Below are 23,439 nucleotides of genomic sequence, written 5' to 3' on the forward strand. Positions count from 1 at the left end.
AACTCTACACACACACACACCGTTCTCGCTAAAGAATTGCTTAACTCTACAGAGCTGCTAAAACGGAAGCATTACTTAACTCTACAGCTAAAGCATTACTTAACTCTACACAACTAAAAATGGAATCATTACTTAACTTTACAGGGCAGCTAAAAACGGAAGCATTACTTAACTCACACACTCGGTTCTCACTAAAGCATTACTTAACTCTACACAACAGCTAAAAATGGAAGCATTACTTAACTCTACAGACCAGCTAAAAACATACCTAAAAACAGAAGCATTACTTAACTGTACAGAGCATAATGCATTTCTCTGTTCTCACTAAAAATGGAAAACTAAGTAAAGAACTTAACTCTAAAGCATTTTTCATCATTACGTCTGCTGCTGTCTGTCCATTCTAGCCTTGCCAGGCTGCTCGCTCCAAGTTCCATTCCCTTATTCCTGCAGCTTAAAGAGAAGTTCCATTCCCTCATGGCTGCCCGGAAATAAACTCACATTGTTTGATCTCAATTCCAACAGGCTGGCAGGCTGTTTCACGGAGCTGATGTCATCCCACACGTGATGATGTCAGCTCAAAAAGCCAAAAAAAGAAAATTTAAATAAAACAGCCGGGAAATTCAGAAATTAAGGGGTGCCACTCAGAAATCGTGGCACCCCATTATTTAGACCCCAAAACTCGGTAAAAAATGAGTAATTCAGTATGGTTGGGAGGTATGTTCTACAGAAGTTGTGGTAAGGGTACACAAGCCAGTGAAAAGTGGGGAGAATGACTGAAAAATGTAGAATTCTTTGAATGGTGGTGAAGGGAGATTGCACCACAGCTGTCTGCTGAAAAGGAGATAGAAGGTACATGGAGGTTTATAATAGAGTTCTGCAGTAAATAACTACAGTAGTTCTATATATTATAAGAAGGTGGAACATCTGCAGTCTAAGGGTACAGAGGCTGTAGGCAGATGAGGCAATCACAGATGTGTAGCACATCTGCTGAGGTAAGTGTACAAAGTGGTGGGGAAACTGGATAACTGGAAGACTTTTATTTCTTCAGGTAGTGGCTCCATAGCCACCTGCTAATTGTGGGGAGAGCACAGCGAGGGTTGCAACAGTGAGTGAGAGAGGGCAGGGCTCAGGTGCAGGCAGCCATAGCCTACAGAGGTATTGCCAGTGGGACTGTGTGAGTTGACGCCTAGTATGCAGTTCACACAGAAAAGATTGTGCTATCATGCCATCTGCAACTATGGATCAGATATGGAACACAGCTGACAATGTGAAGTAGGAATGCCACACTACTGGGTGGGGGCGAATATGTGAAGCACATGATAGTTGTGCTTTTTTTGGCCAGACGTACGCTGAGGCTGATGACAAGGTTCATGTCACTATACATTCAGTCCCTCTGAAGCCCTACTGGACAACTATAGAGGGCCTGTCCAGTGATACTGGCATATGGTAGAAATATCACCTTATGATGGTGTAGCCACCACATGGGTGCTTGACCACTACAGATGTTTTGCACATATGTCAGCTTACTGACCATTGCTATATCTCCACATTTACAGGTAGATAAGTGGTACCTGAGTAGACAGAGTGCCTAGAGAAAAACTTCCAGATAAAAACTGATCTGCTACCACAGATCCAGCATGAACACAAGACAGCAGATACTAGACACAGATAAGAGTAGATGGGTCTTCTCTGAATGCCTGTGGCATGAGCTGGTGGTGGTCCTGAATGTATTTGTTAGCCACAAAAGCATTAGCAATCACATCCATTGCAGACTCAATAATGTGATCCTGCATGTCCGTCAGAAGGCCCGTTCCATTACATAGGGGAGGGTGGTGACAAGTGTGGGTCCACTGTCACAGACCATTCTTACTGCCATGGAAAATTTCCTGTTGCCCCTGCCTAGGATGACTGAAAGGACCATGATATCTTGTAGAGGTCTGCTTGTGGAGCCTAATGTCCCAAAAACATCTCAAAGTATTATTAACTAAACTAACACCTACATTTTCTGCTCTCCGTTTCTCTGTACACCTTTTTCATCCTCCTGTATGTACCCACCACACAACAGATATCACCATTCTTCTTATTTCTTTTGCAATGCATAACTAATGACATAAACTCTTCCCAACTCACAACCCTACCCATGACTAATCTCTCTTTTTCCCTGTCTTTTGTTCTTTTTCCTATCCATAACCTACCTATTTTTCACCCAGATTCTGCTTTTATACTTCCCTACTTTTTCACTAAGAATCCACAGAGTTTATTTGTAATAATGGGTCTATATTAGATAGGCAAAATGGCATTACAGTGAAGGCCGTTTCACTGACACATATAAACCAAAATCTGGAAATAGTGAAGGCTCGGGTCAGTGATTTTTTTTTAAGGAAGGGGAAAAAATTGCTTACCCTGAGCTGTGACATTGCCCCACTGTAGTGTGATCTCGGAGTTGGTATATTTAGTTGGGGGGGTCAAAGCCCCCCATTTAGTTATGTTTGAAATCGTGTGTATGTATTTCTGGTGCTAGCAATTTCTTTCCCAGGGAAAGAAATCGCTGTTTTGAACATTCGTGGTTTAGTGTGATCGGTGTTTACGTGTCGCTGAAGAGGCATTTGATGTAACTCCTCTTTGAGCATTTAATATAGACGTGTAATAACCCATGCTGCTACCAAAGCTGCAGTCAATATAGCTTTTTGTACATCAAAACAGAAAACTATGAAAAATTGTCTACTATATTGTGTAAAACTATTTACAATCAATATGTAACACAGTATGAACTATATTGTGAAAAATGTGCATAATTAATATGTAACGCTGCATAAAAAAATTATATGGAGTTTTTCTTCCTAGGTTGCCACTAAAAAAGGGTGCATACTCAGTTGGGCTTCCCAGGCAACAAAAATAAATAAATAAATAAATAATGTAATCATGTGTCTCCAGTGGAGATGCACTGACTGATACTTCCTTATGTCAGTAACACTGTTTAGATCAACACACTGTGCAACTGCTCAGTATCATCTCATCAACAGCAATGTCTGGAATGCAAGCACAAAATCAGGGTACCACTATCAACAATGTTGACTGTAGACAGTTCAATACAAGCCATAATTAATGACACAGATTCACTGGCTGTGAAACCAGCCCTCACCTCTCAAGAGCCTGTAAAAGGGCAGGACATGCCAGGCACGCCTCCTCACGGAGCACCTTCATCCTCTGCCATTGCACGTCCAGTAGGTGATGGCACCTATACAGAGAATGAGAACAGGGGCTGGGAGCAGCAGGCTAGTGGCTGTCACAGCCATGGTTCTCAGTTATTACCTGACAGGGGTGTCGCAATGGACCTTATGCAACAGGTGTGAAAGGCAGTCATCCAGGCACAGGCAGATGCCACCAATACTATAGTAAGATGATAGGTGTAATGCATGGTAGCATGATGATAAACACAAGTGGTTTCAATGCCTGGAGCACCTGACTGGTGTGCTGGGCAAACACCTGAGTGTCATCACAGCCATCATACATCCATTTGTCTCCAGATTCCAAGGCTGACACTGCAGCTGTGGCTTCCACTTATCTTCCTCCACTGTGGATACACTTCTCAGGGCAGGTGAATCAAGTTCATGTACCACTACCTTTTCCACCCTTCCCCCCACTGATAGCATGGCTGCTGCAGCACAGAATGGCAACCTGCATAAATGTGGAATACATATTGGTCAGGTACATGGCATGTCCAGGTAGTCTCAGCCTTATGGTCCACCTTTATCCTTGCTGGTGGGTATTCATGCCAGTGACATTCCTTGGAAGGGATGCACTCATTGTCAAGGATGTTCATGGTCTGCATCCTTCCAAGGTCCTGCAACATCTGTCACATACACACAGTGCAGTCACACCTGCAGGATCTGTGTCCACTGGAAGTCCTTATTAAGTAGCACCCAGTATTTATGAATATCTAACCCTTTTATGAAGCACTTCATCCTCTCTATACAGTATACATATATATATGTTGTGGATGTCGCAGTGGTGCAGCGCTAGCATTGTCGCCTCACAGCAAAAGGTTCTCTGGTTTGATTCTCGGCTGGGGTGCCTTCTGTGTGGAGTCTGCATGTCCTCCCTGTGTTCGTGTGGGTTTCCTCCAGGTGCTCTGGTTTCCTCCCACATTACAAAGACATGCATCTGGAGCATTTCTCCCCGGGCCTCCGCTGAAAATTGGCTTTGTTCCAAGACGGATTTTCCCAGTTAACAAATGTTAAATAAATAAAATATACCTAGGTCCCCTAAACTCCTGGCCATATCACATCCTTCCTTCCACATCCTAAGTTAACTCCCAGCACTACTGATTCCTGTCACTATGCCCCTTCCTACCTGTACATATTATTTCAGCTGTGGCCTGCCCTAACTGCTGTGTTATATAGCTAGGTGATGTCTGATGCACAGCATGACCAGACAATGCTCTATACGGAATAGCCAGGATGTAGTATTGGAAGCATCAGTTTTAGTCTTTACTGTGCCAAGTGTGACCCATAGTTGTGGGTTAATGCCATCTCTTTGCCAGTGCCACAGCATACTGATCTCACCTCAGCTCACAGCCAGTGCTACTCAGCTGACAACTCCTCTGCTATTGGCTCTAGTCTGATTGTTTCTCTGATGGCAGTCCCCTGCTGTAGCTGTCTGCATACCAACATGTTGTACAGGATTGCACAGATGGTAAATATCTTGCTGCAGGTTTTCAGGACACACTGCACATGCCACTGAAGAGAATAAGGTTGTGGAATCAGACCTTCATCAGTCTAAACCCATTATCGATTATATTGCAGATATGTGACAAGTGAGGCATTGTATTGCATCTCAGCTATGCTCTATGTGTTAATTATAAGTGAAAAAAGCCAGGGGTCTAGGGCATATGTGGCATCAGCAGTAAGACATTACTTTAGGACATCACCCCATAGAAATAATTGATATAGGTCAGATGCGTGCCACTTGTGGGATGAGAACTGCATGGGGGATACACAGACACCAAAAGCATTGCTTGGACTGGGCAAAAGGAGCAACTGCACTGTGCACAAAATGTTTCAGAGCATAATTAACCATCCATTATCCCAATCACTCTTCAGTGCAATACCACCTGGTATTGCATTTGCAGTCAAACCTGACTGCTGTAGCACTCCATGTGTGGTCTAAATTGTAGTAAACTTCTTGATACATTTCAGCAAGCATTTTGCTACAGTTTAAAAGAAAATGTTTTTTCTTTTTTTTAACAAAAGCGTCAGTGCAAAAGCTGTCCGTGCAGAATATAAACTCTAGCAACTATTTGGTACACTTTTTTTTAACTAAAACATGAGCACTGTAGCATCCTGTCCTGGGTATAAACTCTAGCAATTGTTTACTACATTTGTAGCAAGTGGTTTACTATGGTTTAAAGAACAGAAGTTTTTATTTCTTTTCTTTTCTTCAAAATAAAACCCGAGTACAGCAGCACTCCATGCAGGGTATAAACCATAGCAACTGCTTGCTATATTTGATGCAAGCAGTTTGCTACAGTTTAAAATAAAAATGTTTTTGTTTTTTTTTTACTAAAATTGTGTGGGGGTTCTACTTTGTGCTGGTTGAGCCAGCTATGCATCTGACAGACACAGTGTATAAAATACCCTTTATATTGTATACCATCTGACAGCTGATTGAGTGGAAACACCAGCAATTGATGTACAATTGTCCTTGTGATGCCCCTGTACTGGCCCAGTAATCAGTAAGCCTCAATCCTTACCACTAGCACCAGTGAGGGATGTGCACATTGGGAAGAAGACAAGTACACACACAATAAAGTACAATTTCCCTTAAGAGCACACAGAGATCACAGTCAGTTTGGTGCTGGTTTCTCCCTCTTTCTCCAGATCCCCAATAAGACTCCCCATTGGGTTAAAATTTCAACTGAGTGGCCTAGCTAACACCTCCAGTACCCTCTCTGTCCAATCAGTGCTCCGTGTCTCTGCCATAGTAGCTGACACACACACACTTTGAGATTTGACTTATATGCAAACCCACAGACACTCCTGGGGAAGGCTGGAACAGGTTTACTAGCTATGCCCCCTTCTGCCCAGACTACAAGGTAGTTATCACTGCCACCAGCCAGCTCTTATCAACTACTTTTAAGGCCCTTACCAAAGGGTGCCCAATCTTACTGTGTAATGTTACTATTATCCAAATGGTGAGTGTGACCAACAGCAAGGCTATTGGACTAGCCTATACAGTGTCACCAAATACATATGCACATACTCTAAGAGCTTAAACATTTCTAAAGAAACCAGACACAATTAAAGGGTTTAAATATATTTATTAATAAATAATAAAAGAACAAGACAATACTCAATAACTCAACACAGTGACTACAGAGTTCAGAATCACAGGACATATTTTAAAACAACATTGCAGGACAGTCTGAAATAAAGAGTAAAAACACAAGCAAGACAACTGCCAAAGGTGACCCACAAATCAAATATGAAATAGTAAAAAAACAAAATGTGAGTCAACCACCACGGTACAAGCCAAAAAAAGAAACAGTGAAATAAAATAAAACTTTTATTAAAACAAAAGGTTAGTGCTTTCACAGGGTTGCTGCTTCATCAGACCATACAGAACATAAAAGAGCATTTGATTTAATACAATTACTAACCAATCATCAGTCTACATTAATTAAAGCAATTATGAACAACCAATCAAAGTCACTGCCTCCTAATCAGGGCGGGTTGAAGTGAAACCTCAGAGTTAAAACCAGGTAACCTATGGGCTTGTAAGGAAATAATCCATTTTAACTCACACATTTCAATGTAAGTGTTAAAGTCACCCCTTCTGCCACTAGGTCTAAGTAACTGTAACATCCTAAACCTAAAAATATTATGCCCTGGATGGGACATAGCATGATTAGCTAATGCATTAGTTGATATATTCCTACGAATATGGCCCAAATGTTCAAGTATACGCTCCTTTAGCTATCTAGTTGTCTTACCAACAGAAAAGCCAGAGCAAGAGCTATAGGTAGCCAAGTATACCAAATTGCTGCTCCTGGAACTGGCTGTAAATCTAGGGGAAAAAGACGTCCTGTAACTGGATGAGTGAAACAAACATCAGAGGAAATGGAAGAACAAGCCTTGCAATTATGGCATGGAAACATTCCTTTCTTACAGGTGGTCTCTACTTTAATACTTCTAGGCCCATAGCACAAAAGCCTCTTAATGGACATACTGTTCCTAAAAACAAAAGAAGGATGTGCCCCAACTATCTGCTCAATATTGCAGTCAGCTAGCAAAATAGGCCAGTTCTTTCTTACAACATTGTAATATTGCTGAACATTGCTGGAATATGTAAAAAAATAAACTAGAACCATCCTTTATGCCTCTGGGCTGTTTAGTCTGTTGGATAGTGGATCTAGATGAAAAATAGGGGGCAGCTATATCCTTTCTACTACTAATGATTGCCAAATTTGGACTGGCTATAGAATGATGGTTATAGCCTCTACGTAAAAAAACATCATTTAATGTATCAAGAGCACTCTCAAAAATATCATCGTTAGTAGATAATCTTGAAACCCTCATAGATTGACCTTTGAGTATATTGGAAAGAAATATGAGGGGGGGTATGCTGGAACTGTCCAAAACCCCATTCCTCCAACAGTATTTCCTGTACATTTTAGTTTCCAGTGACCCAAGACCATTTTTAAAAACTGTAACATCTAAAAAATCAGTAGATGTTAATGAATGACAAACTATAAATCTTAAAAAGCCAGACGTAATTCCAAGATAATTCACAAAATCGAAAAGCTCACTAATGCTGCCTGCCCTTAGGGCAAAGATGTCATCCACAAATTGTGCATAATATGTAATAAGTTTACCAAACAAGTTATTAGTATGGACACTTTCCTTCTCCCATTGCGCTAACATCAAGTTGGCATAACTGTTAGCACAAGGCATGCCCGTGGTTACCCCCAACCTTTGATGTTATTGTCCAATATTAAATCGAATAAAGTACACAAAACTGTGACCAGATTGTGAGAATATGCACTATTATTCATCAAAAACAATCTAATAGTCCACAACAGCTTGGTTGGGGATGACAGTAAATAATGTTTGAATGTCTAACGTCACCAAAAGATAATCGGTGACATCAAGCCCAGATACTGATGCAAACAACATAGAAAGAAAATGTTGAGTATCTCTAAGTACTGATGGAACAGTGGGCAGTAAAGGTTTGAGCTTACCCTCTACAAACACCAAAAGGGGCTCTGTAACCCATCCAAATCCTGAAACAATAGGACGCAATGGGGGGTCACAAGTGCTTTTATGAATTTTAGGCAGTCCATGTATTATCGGTGTCAATGGATGCTCAACCACTAGACAGTTATAAACATTCAAATCGATGAGACCACACATTAGCAAATCATACAGATCATTTTGTACAGTTCTTAAACATTTATCAGGTCTACTTCACCCTATCGAAGGCCGACAATATCAAAGCTGATAGTGTCGGCACCAAAATGTCGAAAGCGAAAGTCATCGCTCATGTAAATGGAAATCTCCGTAAGGGGAGATTTCTGTTTACTGCAATGTACTGCAATCTCGGAGTTGGTATATTTAAGTAGCGGGGAGTGTGGGGGGAGCAGGGGAGCTTGCCCCCCCTGCATAGAGCAATTTGTGTTGTGTTTGGGTGTTTTTTTTTTTTTTTGTGTGTGTTTGATGTTCGGGGGCTTCGACATTTTCGTGTTGATTATTACGCTGTCGACAGTTTGAGTTTTCGACAGCATAATATAAACGCCATTTATCCACATCCTTGGGGCCAACTTTCATATAAGCATTCAAATCCTTCAACACAGCATTCATACTAGCTAAATAATCAGTCCTATTTAAAATAACCACAGCCCCTCCCTTATCCACAGGTTTTATGCTAATAGAGTGTTCAGACGGTAATTCATATAAAGCTTGTTTTTCAGCTACCCTAGATTATGAAAGCAATGTTTAGAGGAATGATATAAATCAAATATTTCACTCTCACATAATTTGAAAAAAGTTTCCAATGAGGAAACCAAAAGAGAATTAAAAACACTAGGTTTTTGAATATTGCAGTTAGAAGAAGACAAGTTCTGTTTACCAAAAACAGACTGTAGCATAACTTTCCTGGCTAATAGTCTTAGGTTAATAACAAGATCAGTGTACTCTGATTTAGTTGCAGGTACACCTATGGCAACCATTAGTAGTAGAAAGGATATAGCTGCCCCCTATTTTTCATCTAGATCCACCATCCATCAGACTAAATAGCCCAGAGGCATGAAGGACGGTTCTAGTTTGTTGCAATGTTATAAGAAAGAACTGGTCTATTTTGCTAACTGACTGCAATATTGGGCAGATAGTTGGGGCACATCCTTCTTTTGTTTTTAGGAATAGTTTGTCCATTAAGAGGCTTTTGTGCTATGGGCCTAAAAGTATTGAAGTAGAGACCACCTGTAAGAAAGGAACGTTTCCATGCCATAATTGCAAGACTTGTTCTTCCATTTCCTCTGATGTTTGTTTCATTCATCCAGTTACAGGGTGTCTTTTTCCCCTAGATTTACAGCCACTTGCAGGAGCAGCAATTTGGTATACTTGGCTCCCTGCAGCTCCTGCTCTGGCTTTTATGTTGGTAAGACAACTAGACAGCTAAGGGAGCGTATACTTGAACATTCAGGCCATATTCGTAGGAATATATCAACTAATGCATTAGCTAATCATGCTATGTCCCATCAAGGGCATAATGTTTTTAGGTTTAGGGTGTTACAGTTACTTAGACCTAGTGTCAGAAGGGGTGACTTTAACACTTACATTGAAATGTGTGAATTAAAATGGATTATTTCCTTACAAGCCCATAGGTTACCTGGTTTTAACTCTGGGATTTCATTTCAACCCACCCTGATTAGGAGGCAGTGACTTTGATTGGTTGTTCATAATTGTTTTAATTGATGTAGACTGATGATTGGTTAGTAAATGTATTACATCAAATGTTCTTTTTTGTTCTGTATGGCTTGATGAAGCGGCAACCCCGCAAAAGCTCTAACCTTTTGTTTTAATAAAAGTTTTATTTTATTTCACTGTTTCTTTTTTTTGGCTTGTACCGCGGTGGTTGACTTGCATTTTGTTTTTTAACCAGTCTCAAGTAAACACAGAAAACATCTAAACTTGTCTTACGTTATTCCTATCTATCTCTAAGAGAAATCACTGTAATCTAGTTACTTTCTATTGCTGATGAGAAGATGTTGTCAGATCCAAAGAGAAATATAAAATGCACAGACTCACTCTCTGAGATAGTTCTTAAATTAGTAATACACATTACTGCTGTGTTAGCTGGGATGGCATCACTCTTTGTCACCTGCCTTCAGTTCCCAGGCTAACAGAAACTTAGAATTTAGCACCTCTCTGTCAGATGTACATATCTCTCAGAAGTTTGCCTAGAACTGGAAGTCATAAAACAGTTAAACACTTTTACATTTGAAACCTAGTAGTTATTTCTGTTTCAAGACAATAGAAAGAAACCTCTAGCTGTAGGCATCCTGTCTCCTTCAGTGAAACTGAGAAATAAACACAGTCGTAAAACAATTCACTTATTTTCTTAGAGTTTGCAAGTTAACTCTGTTCTTTGTCAGTAGGGTACACTGTGGTTATATTCTTGAAGCTCAGTACAGAGCATACAGTTCAACACACACTTCTGCACCAGTAGTTTAATATACATATAACATATAGTTCTCTTACATTTGTAAGACAACCATATAAATCATATTAGTATTCACAAATGACATATGATTATTTACAAAATTCCAGATAGCTGGGCTGGCAGTGTCACATTTCTAAATAAATCATATTAATATTTTCAAGTGAGACATAATTATTTACAAAAGTCCAGTTAGCTGGGCTGGCAGCATTCTGGTTTGTCACAGTCCTTATAGATGAAACATGGCCTTGGTAGTGATGTGGATGCAATCACTGGTCTCTAGAAACTAGGCTATTTCATACAATGCTTGTATAGTGATGTTTCTTTCTTCTGTGGTCCTTGGGAACCACATATGTTTCTCCATATGATGCAGCATGGCATCAAGGAACTGGTATAGGATTCATGAGGCAGATGCCTGTGCTACATAATTTCCCCGATAATCTCATAAATTAGTGTCCACAAGGATCAGCATTCCACACATCCCTTGCAATTCCATGTGAGGATAGCACATGTCTACCAGCTACCATATGGTATCTTTGTCCACACAATAGCATTTGACTAAGTCCCCAACATCAATATGATGGTATGCTAGGTGCAGCCAGATGCTGCTGCAACTTGGAGGATGATGGTCTTCCTTGTTATAAACACTGGTTTTGAGAGCAGCCTCAAACATATACTGTTCAGCTATTATGGCTACTACTTCTACCATCTCAGTAGAGTTTTAGTCTCTGTTCACCAATAAATCACAATGTACAAATTTGCTGGTGGATATGACTAATCATACAATTTTTATGGTTTTCAATCACTCCACCATGCTGTTTACCCTCATTTGCAATCGCAGATAGATGCATTTTTTCAGCTTAAAGTTCAGGGGTGCCCAGATCAAGGAACTGTATTGGATGCTAGACAAACCCGTTACGGCTCTGAGTTCACCTGCTGTTAGTGTACTGGTATATCAGTGGGCATTGCTGAGTCATCTGTGTAGCCCCATATTACTGCACATCAGATGGCCTGTTATAAGCAGTTTACATTGACTCACTGCTTATACTTCTCTGTTGCCCATTTTTTGAACACTATAGTCTATTATTTATTGTGCTCAGCCATAATTACGCTTTGTGGCTAAGCAAACGTTTATCTGAATCCTAGCCTCTCATAAAAAGAATATTTTTCTATCTATCTAGATAGATAGACAGACAGATAGATAGATAGATAGATAGATAGATAGATAGATAGATAGATAGATAGATAGATAGATAGATATAGACAGACAGATAAATAGATATAGATACATATATGGGTGTAATTGCTAAGCATGAACTCTCAGATGAGCGATTGTGCTTACCTGTGTTTTCCTGTCTGCTCTGTGTATGAGATCTCAGTAAAGCAGAGATAAGGAATTTGCCCTTTCTCCACTGTAGTGCATCCTTGGAGTTGGTATATAAAATTAGCAGGTGGGTGTTAGGGGCTTTCCCTTCCTGAAAAAAAAAAGTTTTCATTTTTTTTTTTTTGCATTCAATGTAAAAAGCATCAATGTTTTGTTTAACCCTCTTTTGAGCAATCTGTATTGGATGAGGTACGTGTGTGTGTGTGTGTGTGTGTGTGTGTGTGTGTGTGTGTGTGTGTGTGTGTGTGTGTGTGTGTGTGTGTGTGTGTGTGTGTGTGTGTGTGTGTGTGTGTGTGTGTGTGTGTGTGTGTGTGTGTGTGTGTGTGTGTGTGTGTGTGTGTGTGTGTGTGTGCGTGCGTGTTTAAATGTAAGGTCTGTGTGAAAACTAATTTGAATGAATTAGATTTTGGTAGCAGTATGTGTGTGAATGAGAATAAGAGTGAATGGGTAGTTTGGGAGAAGGTAAGTAGTATAAATATATGGAGTGTGTGCAAATGTTTCCAGGTTATGGTTAAAGTAATGGCTAGGTAAAGGGATAAATATAACACTGTGTATGTACAATAATGTATGTAAAGTGTGTATGAGAGAGTCTTGTGTAGTGGTACTGTTAGGGAAAGGAGTTTTTATATAGTAATGTGAAGGATTGGGGTTTGGGCAGCAGCAGCAGGGTTAGGGTTAGCATACATGAGTAAGGTGGACAGTGGCGCAATTGACCAAGAAGATCAACAAACAAGTGTTGTCCATTCACATTGAGCATAATTTGAAAGAACGGATTCAGACAGACCTCTCAAAATAGGATTGTTTATGAAACCCCTAATCTCTCAAGCAGACACTTTTCTCTGCTGCTGTTTAATGGTATTGAAGTGATCTTGACGAACTGCTATAATCTTCCAAATGTGAAATTCTTCTTTCAAATAACATAATCCTTTTAGGAAGCTTAGAAAGAACATTTACAATTATAACAAACCCAATAAGTAATTAAGTGTTGAGTCAGTTTGCTGGGTCTCCTGAGTCTTACAAAATCAGGGGAAACATGAGTTTTTAATTTCTATATTTTAGTCATCTTGGAAAATGCTACTTCTTCCACTTTTCCCATCTTGTTTTGGTTTCATTCTCCAGATCAAGATTTGAAAAAGATTAGAAAATAAATTTGCATGCATTGTAAAGTCTATTACTTTCTGCATATCCACAGCAATCAATGGCTAGATGGTAGTTATCATTAGTTTGGAGATCATCATAATAGTTAAAGCATTTATTTTACTGACACACGGTACAAGGTTTGATCCCACCTTAGGAAGTATGGTTAGGCTTAAACATCCTTTTCCCTCTGGTGTCATTAGCCTAATGATCACCTGTGAACCACCTATGAAGCTACACTACATATAACCTTCATATACTAATCTTAATAATGATAAAACTAATGCAATTACCTTATAAATGCATTTAAAAAAAAAGTAAAAATGTAAAGTTTAAAGAGTGAATAAGGTTTCTGTAGAAGCAGACGTTTCATCAAGACTAAACTCACTATAGTTTCAATTGCATGAAACAAACTAAACAAAGTTTCAGCTCAGTAGAATCAGAGATAAGAAGGGTTTTTGCTGGGAAGAAACCCCTTGCACCCCCACTCATGTACACTAACTGCACAATCACATAACTGCAGAGAAAAAAAGCAAAGCCTAAAGCCTTTGAACCACTGATGGTCCACAAATCGAAACTTGACTGGCAGTGCTACCATAAAAGGAAACAAAGGAGCTCCATTTCAGAGAACATAAAGAGATGAGTTTACATCAAACCTGTCAAGCTCTTAGAGCAACAAATCGAGGCAAAGCCTAAAGTAATGTAGGGACAAAGGCACAAAAATAGGAACAAATTTCAAATATTGCCCTTATAAACTTAGAAATTGCTAGAATAAAGTATTTTTGTGTAAATAAAACTTACCATAACAGTAGACAGTCAAATGATCACTGCTGTAGTAGCTTTAGCTATGTGGGTTACAGGCTGCCAAGGATATAACTGCCAGACAGCTTCCAAAGTTTCAGGGCATCTTTCATGCATCCAAACTGTCAGGCAGCTCAGGCTGAGCTAGCTAAAAGACTAGAATGGGCGCAAAGCCCTTCAGAGCTTTTCTGCCAGTTGAAAGAGGGCTGAGCCTTAAAAGGACAATGCTAGGAGCAGAAAACATATAAATGTCTACACCCTGGCATAAAAAAAAACACAACCAAAAATAAGGGGGATGAAGAGAGGGAGCAACTATTGCAGCAGTGATCATTCAAACATCTACTTTTATGCAAAGTTTTACTTTACACGGCTGTACTGTGTTCATCGTATTGATCACTGTTGTAGTAGCCTTATGTTGATTACCTTAGTTAACTGCATTTGTAAGGTGAAAGCAGAAAAGTCCAGGAGGCCTTGGGGAATGGTCCTAGCAAAGCCTAACCTGGACCTAGATAAGGAATCAAGCTTATAGTGCTTTGTAAAAGTATGTACTGAGAACCAAGTAGCAGCTTCTAGAATACTTCTAGAATCTAACCCTTTCCAAAAAGCCATAAATGAAGCCAAGGCCCTAGCAGAGTGGGTCTTGACCCTCCCTGGAATAGTTTTAATAGTTGAGTATAAGAATTTTCTTTCTTTGGCACTAGAAAAATCCTTGAATAAAAACCCTTCCCCACCTGGGAAGGAGGAACTGGTGCTTTCACTCACTGGGACAGCATTTGATGAAGAACTGGTGGAAACAAAACAGTCTGATCTGGAGGATGAGGAATGATCCCTTGGAAAAGAGAAATTTCCTCTGACTGCCATTTGTAACCTTGATGAATGATTTTCAGATTCCACTTGTGTGAAACTACCAGTTGCCAAAGAGAAAAATGGAGAGTTAGATATTTTGGAAGAAAAAAGGGGGGACAAAGGTTTTTGGAATAGTCATTCAGACTTGTTGAGCTGTCCCTCATTTTGGGAGAATAGAGACTGCTTTTTTGGGACCCCCTTGCTATTTCTTCTTAAACGTCTATTTGCCTGTATTTTGTTGAGAGTGTTTATTCTTTTTTTTTTGTGGGGGGGCCAAAATTGGATGAGGAGACAGAAAATCCCTTGGACAATTTGAAAAAATATGGCTGAAAAAAAATCCTAGAGATCTTCTGGATCAGCATACCACTTACATCACACTTTCTGATCAGCTCTGCAACAGAGGGGGCACCCATTAAATCTCTGTCGAAGGCAGAATTTAAAATCTTATTTTTAACATCATCTGGAAGGTTCTGAGAATGCATTAATGCAAACCCTCTCTAAACCATACCAGTGGCCATAACCCTGGAAGAAGAATCAACAGAGTCATACACACACTGTAAACAATGAGTAGTGACCTGTGCAGCAGAAGAAACTATGTTATTTAAAGCATATTTTTCATAACAAGAAAACACTCCAGGTAAAACATTCCTCATACGTTCACAGTTTGTCCAAACAAACTTTAACATATGAGCCTGAGAATCCAAAATTCTGAAACTCGTAGCTGTAGAAGTACAGACTTTTTCTCATACCTATCAATAATTTTCTCATACTTATCAGAAAGAGTATTATTGGAATTAATTAAGTGCTGGGCAGCAGTAGAATCAACTAAAGCTATAGCTATTTGGTCAGGTTTGGGAATAATGTATAAAAAATAAAATACTGAGGAACTTTATACATATCATCTGCCTTTTTAGGGTATAGGTTCTGGAAAATAATTCTGTAACAACTCACAGTATTTCTGAGGGACTGAGAAACCTCAGTGTTCTCCTACCAAAAACACTGGCACATTCTAGCAATAGTCTCAGAGAAAGAGAAACCCTCACAGGAAGAATCAGAAACTGAGCTCTCCTCTAAGTCTGATTCAGAAATCTGAGGAAAAAACTGTATCTGTCCCATCTTACTGTTCAGATTTAGAATCTTGAATCTGTTTGGGAAAAGTGGAATCCCTCTTTCATTTACCAGAAACACCTTTGCATGAATGATCAATAGCCTGAATTAAACCCAGAGCCAGACACGGTAAAATACTCATAAACAAAGAAAATTGAGGAGGAGTAGATATCTGTTTGTTTTCTGTTTCTTTTTGACAGGAAAAATTGAGCCAATAGTGTTATTAATGGCAGTAGCAGCTTCCCCAATGAAGGGCACAACATTCTGAAACAACAAGGAAACCTTTCCTGTTCTCTGTCTTAGAGCTGATAAGAGTGGCTCTCCATTGCCCACTGACTGGACCCCAACAGTCAGAGAGGATGTGGTTTAACCCCTGCTCCATAGTGGCTATAGGTGCTAAACCAGAGGGCTCAAGAGTAAAAGATGAGTGGCCTGAAGTACAACAAATGGATACAGCAGAGAGTCACCCACCCACGGCTAAGGCAAATTGGTAGTCTGCTGTAGTGGAAAAGGCTGTCTCTTAATTTTTTTTCTTTTTGTGACTGAAAGAAGAACTGACTGTGGGATCGGTTAGTTTCTTCTAAGGTCAAGATGAAAATGATGCCTTTGTCCCTGGGAAGACAAGAAGCAATTGCCAGTAATCACTACCAGTCCACAAAATTTACTTTTTTGATTAAAAAGCACAATAAAATGTAGTGTATATATTTATATACATTTGGTGTGTAGTTTTCAATATATCAGGAAGATGTTTTTTAAACTACAGTAAGGTGCCTCATAACTAATTCAATGAAACAAATCTAATCTAATACTTAAAGCTGTCCATGGTAATAATACATTAAGACTAAATGAAGCACCAGTGCTAAAATTCAATTTGATGTATTTTTTTCTAAATAGTATGTTGTTCCTACTAAATGTTGTCTTATATTTTATATATGTAGTTCATAATAAAAAAACATGAAAGATGTTAAACTATTTTTGTCAATATTTGGAAGGCAGACAGAAACACTGTTTAACCTGCTCTGACTGATTTAGCCTCTACGATCTTAAACACGAATAATGAATATTCTAACAATTTGGTCAATGTAATAAATGCTTCATAAGCAAATTGTTGGATATATAATTACTTTAATGCAAAATATATTTAGGTGTCATGTCATTTTCATGGCAGTAGCCCTAAAACGTACTGGTGAGGAAACCCATCATGTCAAAGAAAGAACCCTTCCATTCAGTGTTAGTAGGAGAGGGTGTCTGGATTTAATTGATAAGTGTTCACAGGCCAGTACTGCTGAAGCATTTGCCAGTGTGTCAGAGGACTTTTTAGAAGCCAAAGAGAATAATGTTCTGACAAACCATTCAGCAACTCAGAAAGCAGAGGGGAGAGGGTGATTTTGCAAATGCGATTACCAGTAAAGGTAAAGAAGCTGACTGGTGACATTGTGAAGAGATGAAAGGAGAGATGAAAGGAGTACTGTGAGGAAATCCTGTATCCAGAGAACATGCCCAGTATGATTCCTATGATCAGACAGTGCCAGAAACAGATATACAGCAGCCCTTATTTTCATAAAAGGCACCACAACACTGAGTTTTATTTGTACAAGATAATACTCCTCAAACGTCACCGGAAAACATATGCTATGGTTCTAGAAAGGAGATTGTCTACCAAGATAATACTCCTCAAATGTCACCAGAAAACATATGCTAGGGTGCTAGAAAGGAGATTGTCTACCAAGATAATACTCCTCAAACATCACCATAAAACATGCTAGTGTGCGGGAAAGGAGGTTGTCTACCAAAATAATACTCCTCAAACGTCACCAGAAAACACATGCTAGGGTGTGGGAAAGGAAATTGTCTACAAAGATAATACTCCTCAAACATCACCAGGAAACATATGCTAAACTGCTATAGGATTGTGGAATAAAGAAAAGAATTTACATCCTTCAGTATTGGAGTTTGAACTTCTTTTTTTTTTATTGGTTGATATGGCTGAACAGGATTGGTTAAAAGGCACTTCAGGCTTCTAATGATGGATTTGCAAACTATGCCAAACATCATGTTGACAAAAGGTACTGTTGCCTATATATATAGCCCTAAACCCTAAACAACAAAAAGGATTTTTGACCAACCTGAATATAATAAAATAATTGTGGAAGTGATGAATGCATTTAATAGTATGTGTTGGTTTTTTTTTTTGCTTTCATGGAACTGTTATTAAAATATCAACAAGAGAAACGTGACCTTTTAGGAGATGAGTTAGAAATCATGTATGAGACTATATGTAATGATGTAGATTATGAGACTTGGAATGATCTTTAATATTTATGAGAGAGGAAAAAAGCAAGAAACTAGGACCAGGACCACAACAGTACAGTAACAACAGAGCTTATATATGGCCTAAAGTTAAAGAGTCAGAAGCGAGACTTATGAGAACTGATCTCTGACATTACCCCTCTTATTGATCAGAATATTGTTTCAGAGAGGGAAATACTATTAGTAGTAGGAAGTCATCTTTGAATTATCCTATGGTCACATGTTTTGAAGGTTTCAAAGTCTATAACGAGTTCCTATGTATGTGTATCTCATCCCCAGTATATCAAATTTTGAGAAATTGGTCAGTCAAGATATTTATAGACTACACAGGAGTCTTGCATTTATACACATCTTAAAATCAGCAGAGACTTACGAAAAATGTCTCCTTAAATCAGATTAACATCGATAGATCTGGCTATAGAATATTTAATAGACAACAACATTACAAACAAATGACACATGTTTTGTTTTGAAGAATGACCCCCCATTTTTGGCAACCATTGTTGGCACCCCAAACTTCACAAACTTGAGCAACCACCTTCAGACCCATCATTTCCGCTCCCCATTCCAAGACTTATAACATAGGAAATGGATTGATCATCAACTAAAAACATGAATATTTGGAGAGAGACCCTCTCTTAGTCACACGTGATGTGGTCGATCTTTTCGGAAGAGGAAGTGTTATTTAAGAGTTTTTTTTTTACTCTCATCTCATTCTATGCAGATTTTTTTGGATGACATTTTTATTTTGTTGAGGCCTCTATAGGAGGAATTGCAAGAATTTATGTCTTTCATCAATTTATCCTCTACATTTTAAAATTTAGACAGAAACTGTGTGAGAATGGAACTTGATACCATTAGGAGTTAATGAAAACATGAAGGGCTGCCATCCAGTTATTCTCCACAAAGGATATGTACAAAGGTACAACAAAAATGTGGCAGATGTAAACAGTGTAAGAGATACATTAGCTATTCAATATTTGGGGAAACTGGAAGATGAAACTAGCTGCCTTGGAAAGCAGATGGCAGATTATACATGTTTAAAAATATTTTAAATATACAAATGTTTTAGGGTGCTGAAAAGGAGATCGTCTACTAGATGAACCTTGGATTCAGGAAAGCAATGCTGATTCTATATTGGTCCTGGAATAGTCGATCAACTCTTTGGCTTGTACAGATACAGGAAGGGGCATGGAAGTTTACCAGCTCTGTCCAAACTTTTTTTTTTTTGTGGATGTGGATAATAGACATGATTCTGTGCCCAGGAATGTCTTGTGGAAAGTGCTGCAACAGTATGATGTCTTACGGCAAGTGATCATGCTATTTAATCTCAGTCCCTGTATTTAAACAGTGAGAGGTATGTCTGCATGAGATGAATTCAGTCAAACACACTGAAGGTGAGTGTCAGACTCCATCAAGGCTATATCTTGATTCACTTCCTGTTTACAGTATTCATAGATGAGCAATCACAATATAGCCAACATTTGGACAGTTTCCAGATATGAGGGTTGCATCTTTGTTGCTTATAGATGATATTGTAAGCATAGTATGAAGTCACTGCTACATCCAGAGTGATTTGCTACTCCATTTGAAGCAGATGGGATAAAAATCACTGTCCCATATCAACAGTCATGGCTCTCACCTGGAAAAGAATGAATTATTGCATTCTTCAGATGAAAACATGTAAGATGGGAGCAGTTACTGCAGGTGCAGGTGTTTACGTACCTTGCAGTCTTGTTCATGAGTGAAGATGTGGGGACCAGGAGACTAATCAGTGGATTGTTACAGTAGTTGTCAGTACTGTAGGTGTTGTACTGGATTGTGGTGGTGAATCATGAACAGAGTAACGGGACAAAGCTCTCATTTTACAAGTCAGTCATGTGTCTCCAACCTCACCTTTGGTTATGACCTTTGGGTAGTACTACGGATGATATCATGCATGAAAGCAACAAAAATGAGTTTCCTTTGCAGGGTAACCAGGCTCACTTTCAGTAACAGATAGAAGAACTCAATCATCCAAGAGAACACGAGAATGCAGGCTGCTCTCTTTTATGCTGAGAGCATCCCCCTCATCTGTCCAGATTTTCACTGAATCTCCAGATTTTTGCCATTTATTTTTGGTCTGTTTCACTTAAAATTATTGTTTTCTGGGAAATCATTAGGAAATCACTGAGGACTGACATCAGAAAATAATGAAAGACATTTGAATATCAGATCTCATACTCTTCAGAAAATTCATGCTAATGCAAAACCTATTTTTCTATGAACTTTCTAAGTTTGTTAGACCAATTTTTAGAAATTGTCTCTATTTTGGGGGCTTTGCCCCCCATTATTTATGACTTTGTCCAGATTTCTTGCTCTAAGAAGTTGACAGGAGTAGTTAGGGTTATATAAGCACTTTGCCAAAGTTCTCCTGGGTCCTCCAACCAGAGGTGTATCAATTATGGCCCACTGGGTTGTGGTCCAACGACAGGCCAATAACAAATTGGAAGAATTATAAATCTCAGCTTGTCTATCAACCCCTGGGCATCCCATAGGATAAGACAAAGACTGTTGCTGTGGATTGGTAATTCTGACTACCACAGACCTCACCGGAAGAAAAGCAAGTTTAAAATGGAAGCACACATGGGAATGTGCTGAGGCAATATGGCTGACTGACGCTGATGCTTTCTACAGTAGTCTAGTAGTACTTGAATGTGTTTCAGACTAAGGAGAAGTTTACAAAGGTAGTCTTGACAAGTCTCAGGTCACGGTTTAGGATTTTAACATATTTTTGTTAGGATCATGACCCTGAAGTAAAATTTCTTATTAGAAGAGTATTTTGCCTAATAAGCAGTGGAAAACAGCACCAAAATAGCCACAATCACAACAACACAAGGGACTCCTGCTGAAAAGTTATAAACACTGATCTCCACTCTAACATCCTTAGTACATACTATCTTAAGAGATACTGAGATTATCAGAGCACCTAATTCATATAGGAGGCACAGCTGTAAGAGTATTGCTGCCACAACTGAGAAGTAACAAAAGGAACTGGAGACATAGAAGAAAACTACTATTCAGCATTCACTACGTGCCACAGATCTGCAGCTTAAGACACACAGGATGAATCTAAACTGTATGATTTGGTGAAATTAAGTAGACATAACAATCTGATATTTCTTGGTTTACTTGAAGAGAATGAATGGAGTAATCCAATTAGTTTTATTAGCAGACAACTTGCCTCGTTGTTAAAGTTGAACAGTAACTGGCATTTGGTGCAGAGGGGTAAGGCTGTGAGCAGTGGTACAGGGTTTAAGTCTCTCAGCCTTCATTTGCCTACTCTGTGACCTTGAGTAAGTCACTTAACCAAACAGTGAGCAAGTGGGAATTTGAGCTAGGCTACATAACAGCAAGTCAATGAATCTGTAGAAAGGACACATAGAATATCAATGAGGAATAAAGTGCTGAATGTGCCTAGACATTTTTGTCAGATTCCTAGATTGCAGTAACAGAGAGATGGTTAACATGGTTAACAACAGGTGAAGAGCATCATGTGTTACAATACTCTCTCCCCAGGTATAAGCAATGTTTTCTTAAACAGAACGCCATTATCCCCAGTATCTGAAAGTCAAAAGATTAGGAGTGTCCTGCCAGTTAAAACTTCCATCATCCCTGTTTATTAACTATACAGAGCAAACAACATTGCTCGCGTTGTCTGAGGAAGCAGAGGCATTTGCTAACACTATGAAGATACAGAAAATTATTGACACACAGTAGGAACGAGGTTAGTGGAAGGAAGTAGACCCAAAACAGAGGGAAATTAAATGGATAAACAAAGCTAACTAACAGTCATCAATGTAATCTCCTCCAGGGAAGATTATGAATCTGCTTCCAGTCATGAAATCAGCTACCATCCCATCCCTCACTAAAGGGAAAGCAAAGAGTGTTATTTTCCAACCAACAGTTTTAACATATAAATATAAATAAACCATTGGTGAGCTTACAGGAAGATGAAGGGTTAGAATTTCTTATGCTGGACGCTTCACCAGCTGTCATAATGGTTAAGATGTTACCCTTACAGACACAAGATACAGGGGTTTTCACCTTTGAAGAGAAATTGCCTAGGCTTAAAACGGCTTGCAAGGGCAGCTAACCTAGTACTGAACTATGAACTATGAGAAGTCCCAGAACAGAACAGAGGCACTTAAAGCTGTGGCAGCTCTGACAAACGGACATCTTCCCATATGACTAGTGTGGGCAGTTCCTTTATTTTTTTTCTGTCATCTCTTCAAATTCTTTAGGCTTTATATTCTGCTCTCAGGGTGGTAGCTCTGCATTTTCTATAGATTCAAAGGTTGCCGTCCCTGCTGCTATAAATTGCATATACTACATGCTATGGGGACATGCTGCAGGTGAATTGGACACTCTAAATTGGCCCTAGGTGTGTGTGTGTGTGTGTGTGTGTGTGTGTGTGTGTGTGTGTGTGTGTGTGTGTGTGTGTGTGTGTGTGTGTGTGTGCCTTCTGTGGAAGGTTGGGCACCGGGCTGGCAACTCGGCACTGTAAAACTCCACTGCCAATCATGAGCGGACAAGGTGATCTGCTGTGGCGACCCCTAACCGGGAAAAGCCGAAAGAAGAAGAAGAAGACACGCTATGGGGAGCTAATGCATGTTACCATAAATCTTACCAGTATCTGCATGTCTTAATGCTGTTCTCACATTCACTATGCAGGTTTTGGGATCTGGCAAGTCTCTGTAAGGTCTTTTTTGCTTTTCTGACTTATGGAACTTCCATGTAGATGCTAAAATCCATTTTTTTCAATAAGGGTTTATAAGAAGAAATAGTTTATGTAGACTAGCCTTTACTGCCCTCTACTGTTATAAATTATAAAGAAAGTTATTTTCACTTAATGATAGCATCCTCTTGTAGTGAACAAGTAATATAAATAAAGAGCTTTATTGAGGAGGACATGTCACAGAGATACTCATAATGTATCTAAGTAAAGAATAGTAAATGTTTAGTGATATTAGTGTTATATAATGTTCATATAAATACCACTACATTATTTCTTTTATCTTTACTATTGCCAGTGTATAGGAGTAAGATAATCATTTTCTTTCATTTAAATGTTGACAGATAACTTGAGTAAAACAAGC

The 23,439-nt window shown here is 39.1% G+C and overlaps 1 protein-coding gene across 1 annotated transcript in view; it reads left to right on the top strand.

Moving 5' to 3' along the window:
* Positions 1-23,439, top strand: part of ADCY2 (adenylate cyclase 2) — a 4,311,002-nt gene that overhangs the window by 3,979,696 nt on the left and 307,867 nt on the right. The gene's annotated exons all lie outside the window — the stretch shown is intronic.

The sequence above is a fragment of the Protopterus annectens genome, chromosome 3.part0 (genome assembly GCF_019279795.1).
Source record: "Protopterus annectens isolate FY-2018-M chromosome 3.part0, PAN1.0, whole genome shotgun sequence".
Taxonomy (NCBI): Eukaryota; Metazoa; Chordata; order Ceratodontiformes; family Protopteridae; genus Protopterus; species Protopterus annectens.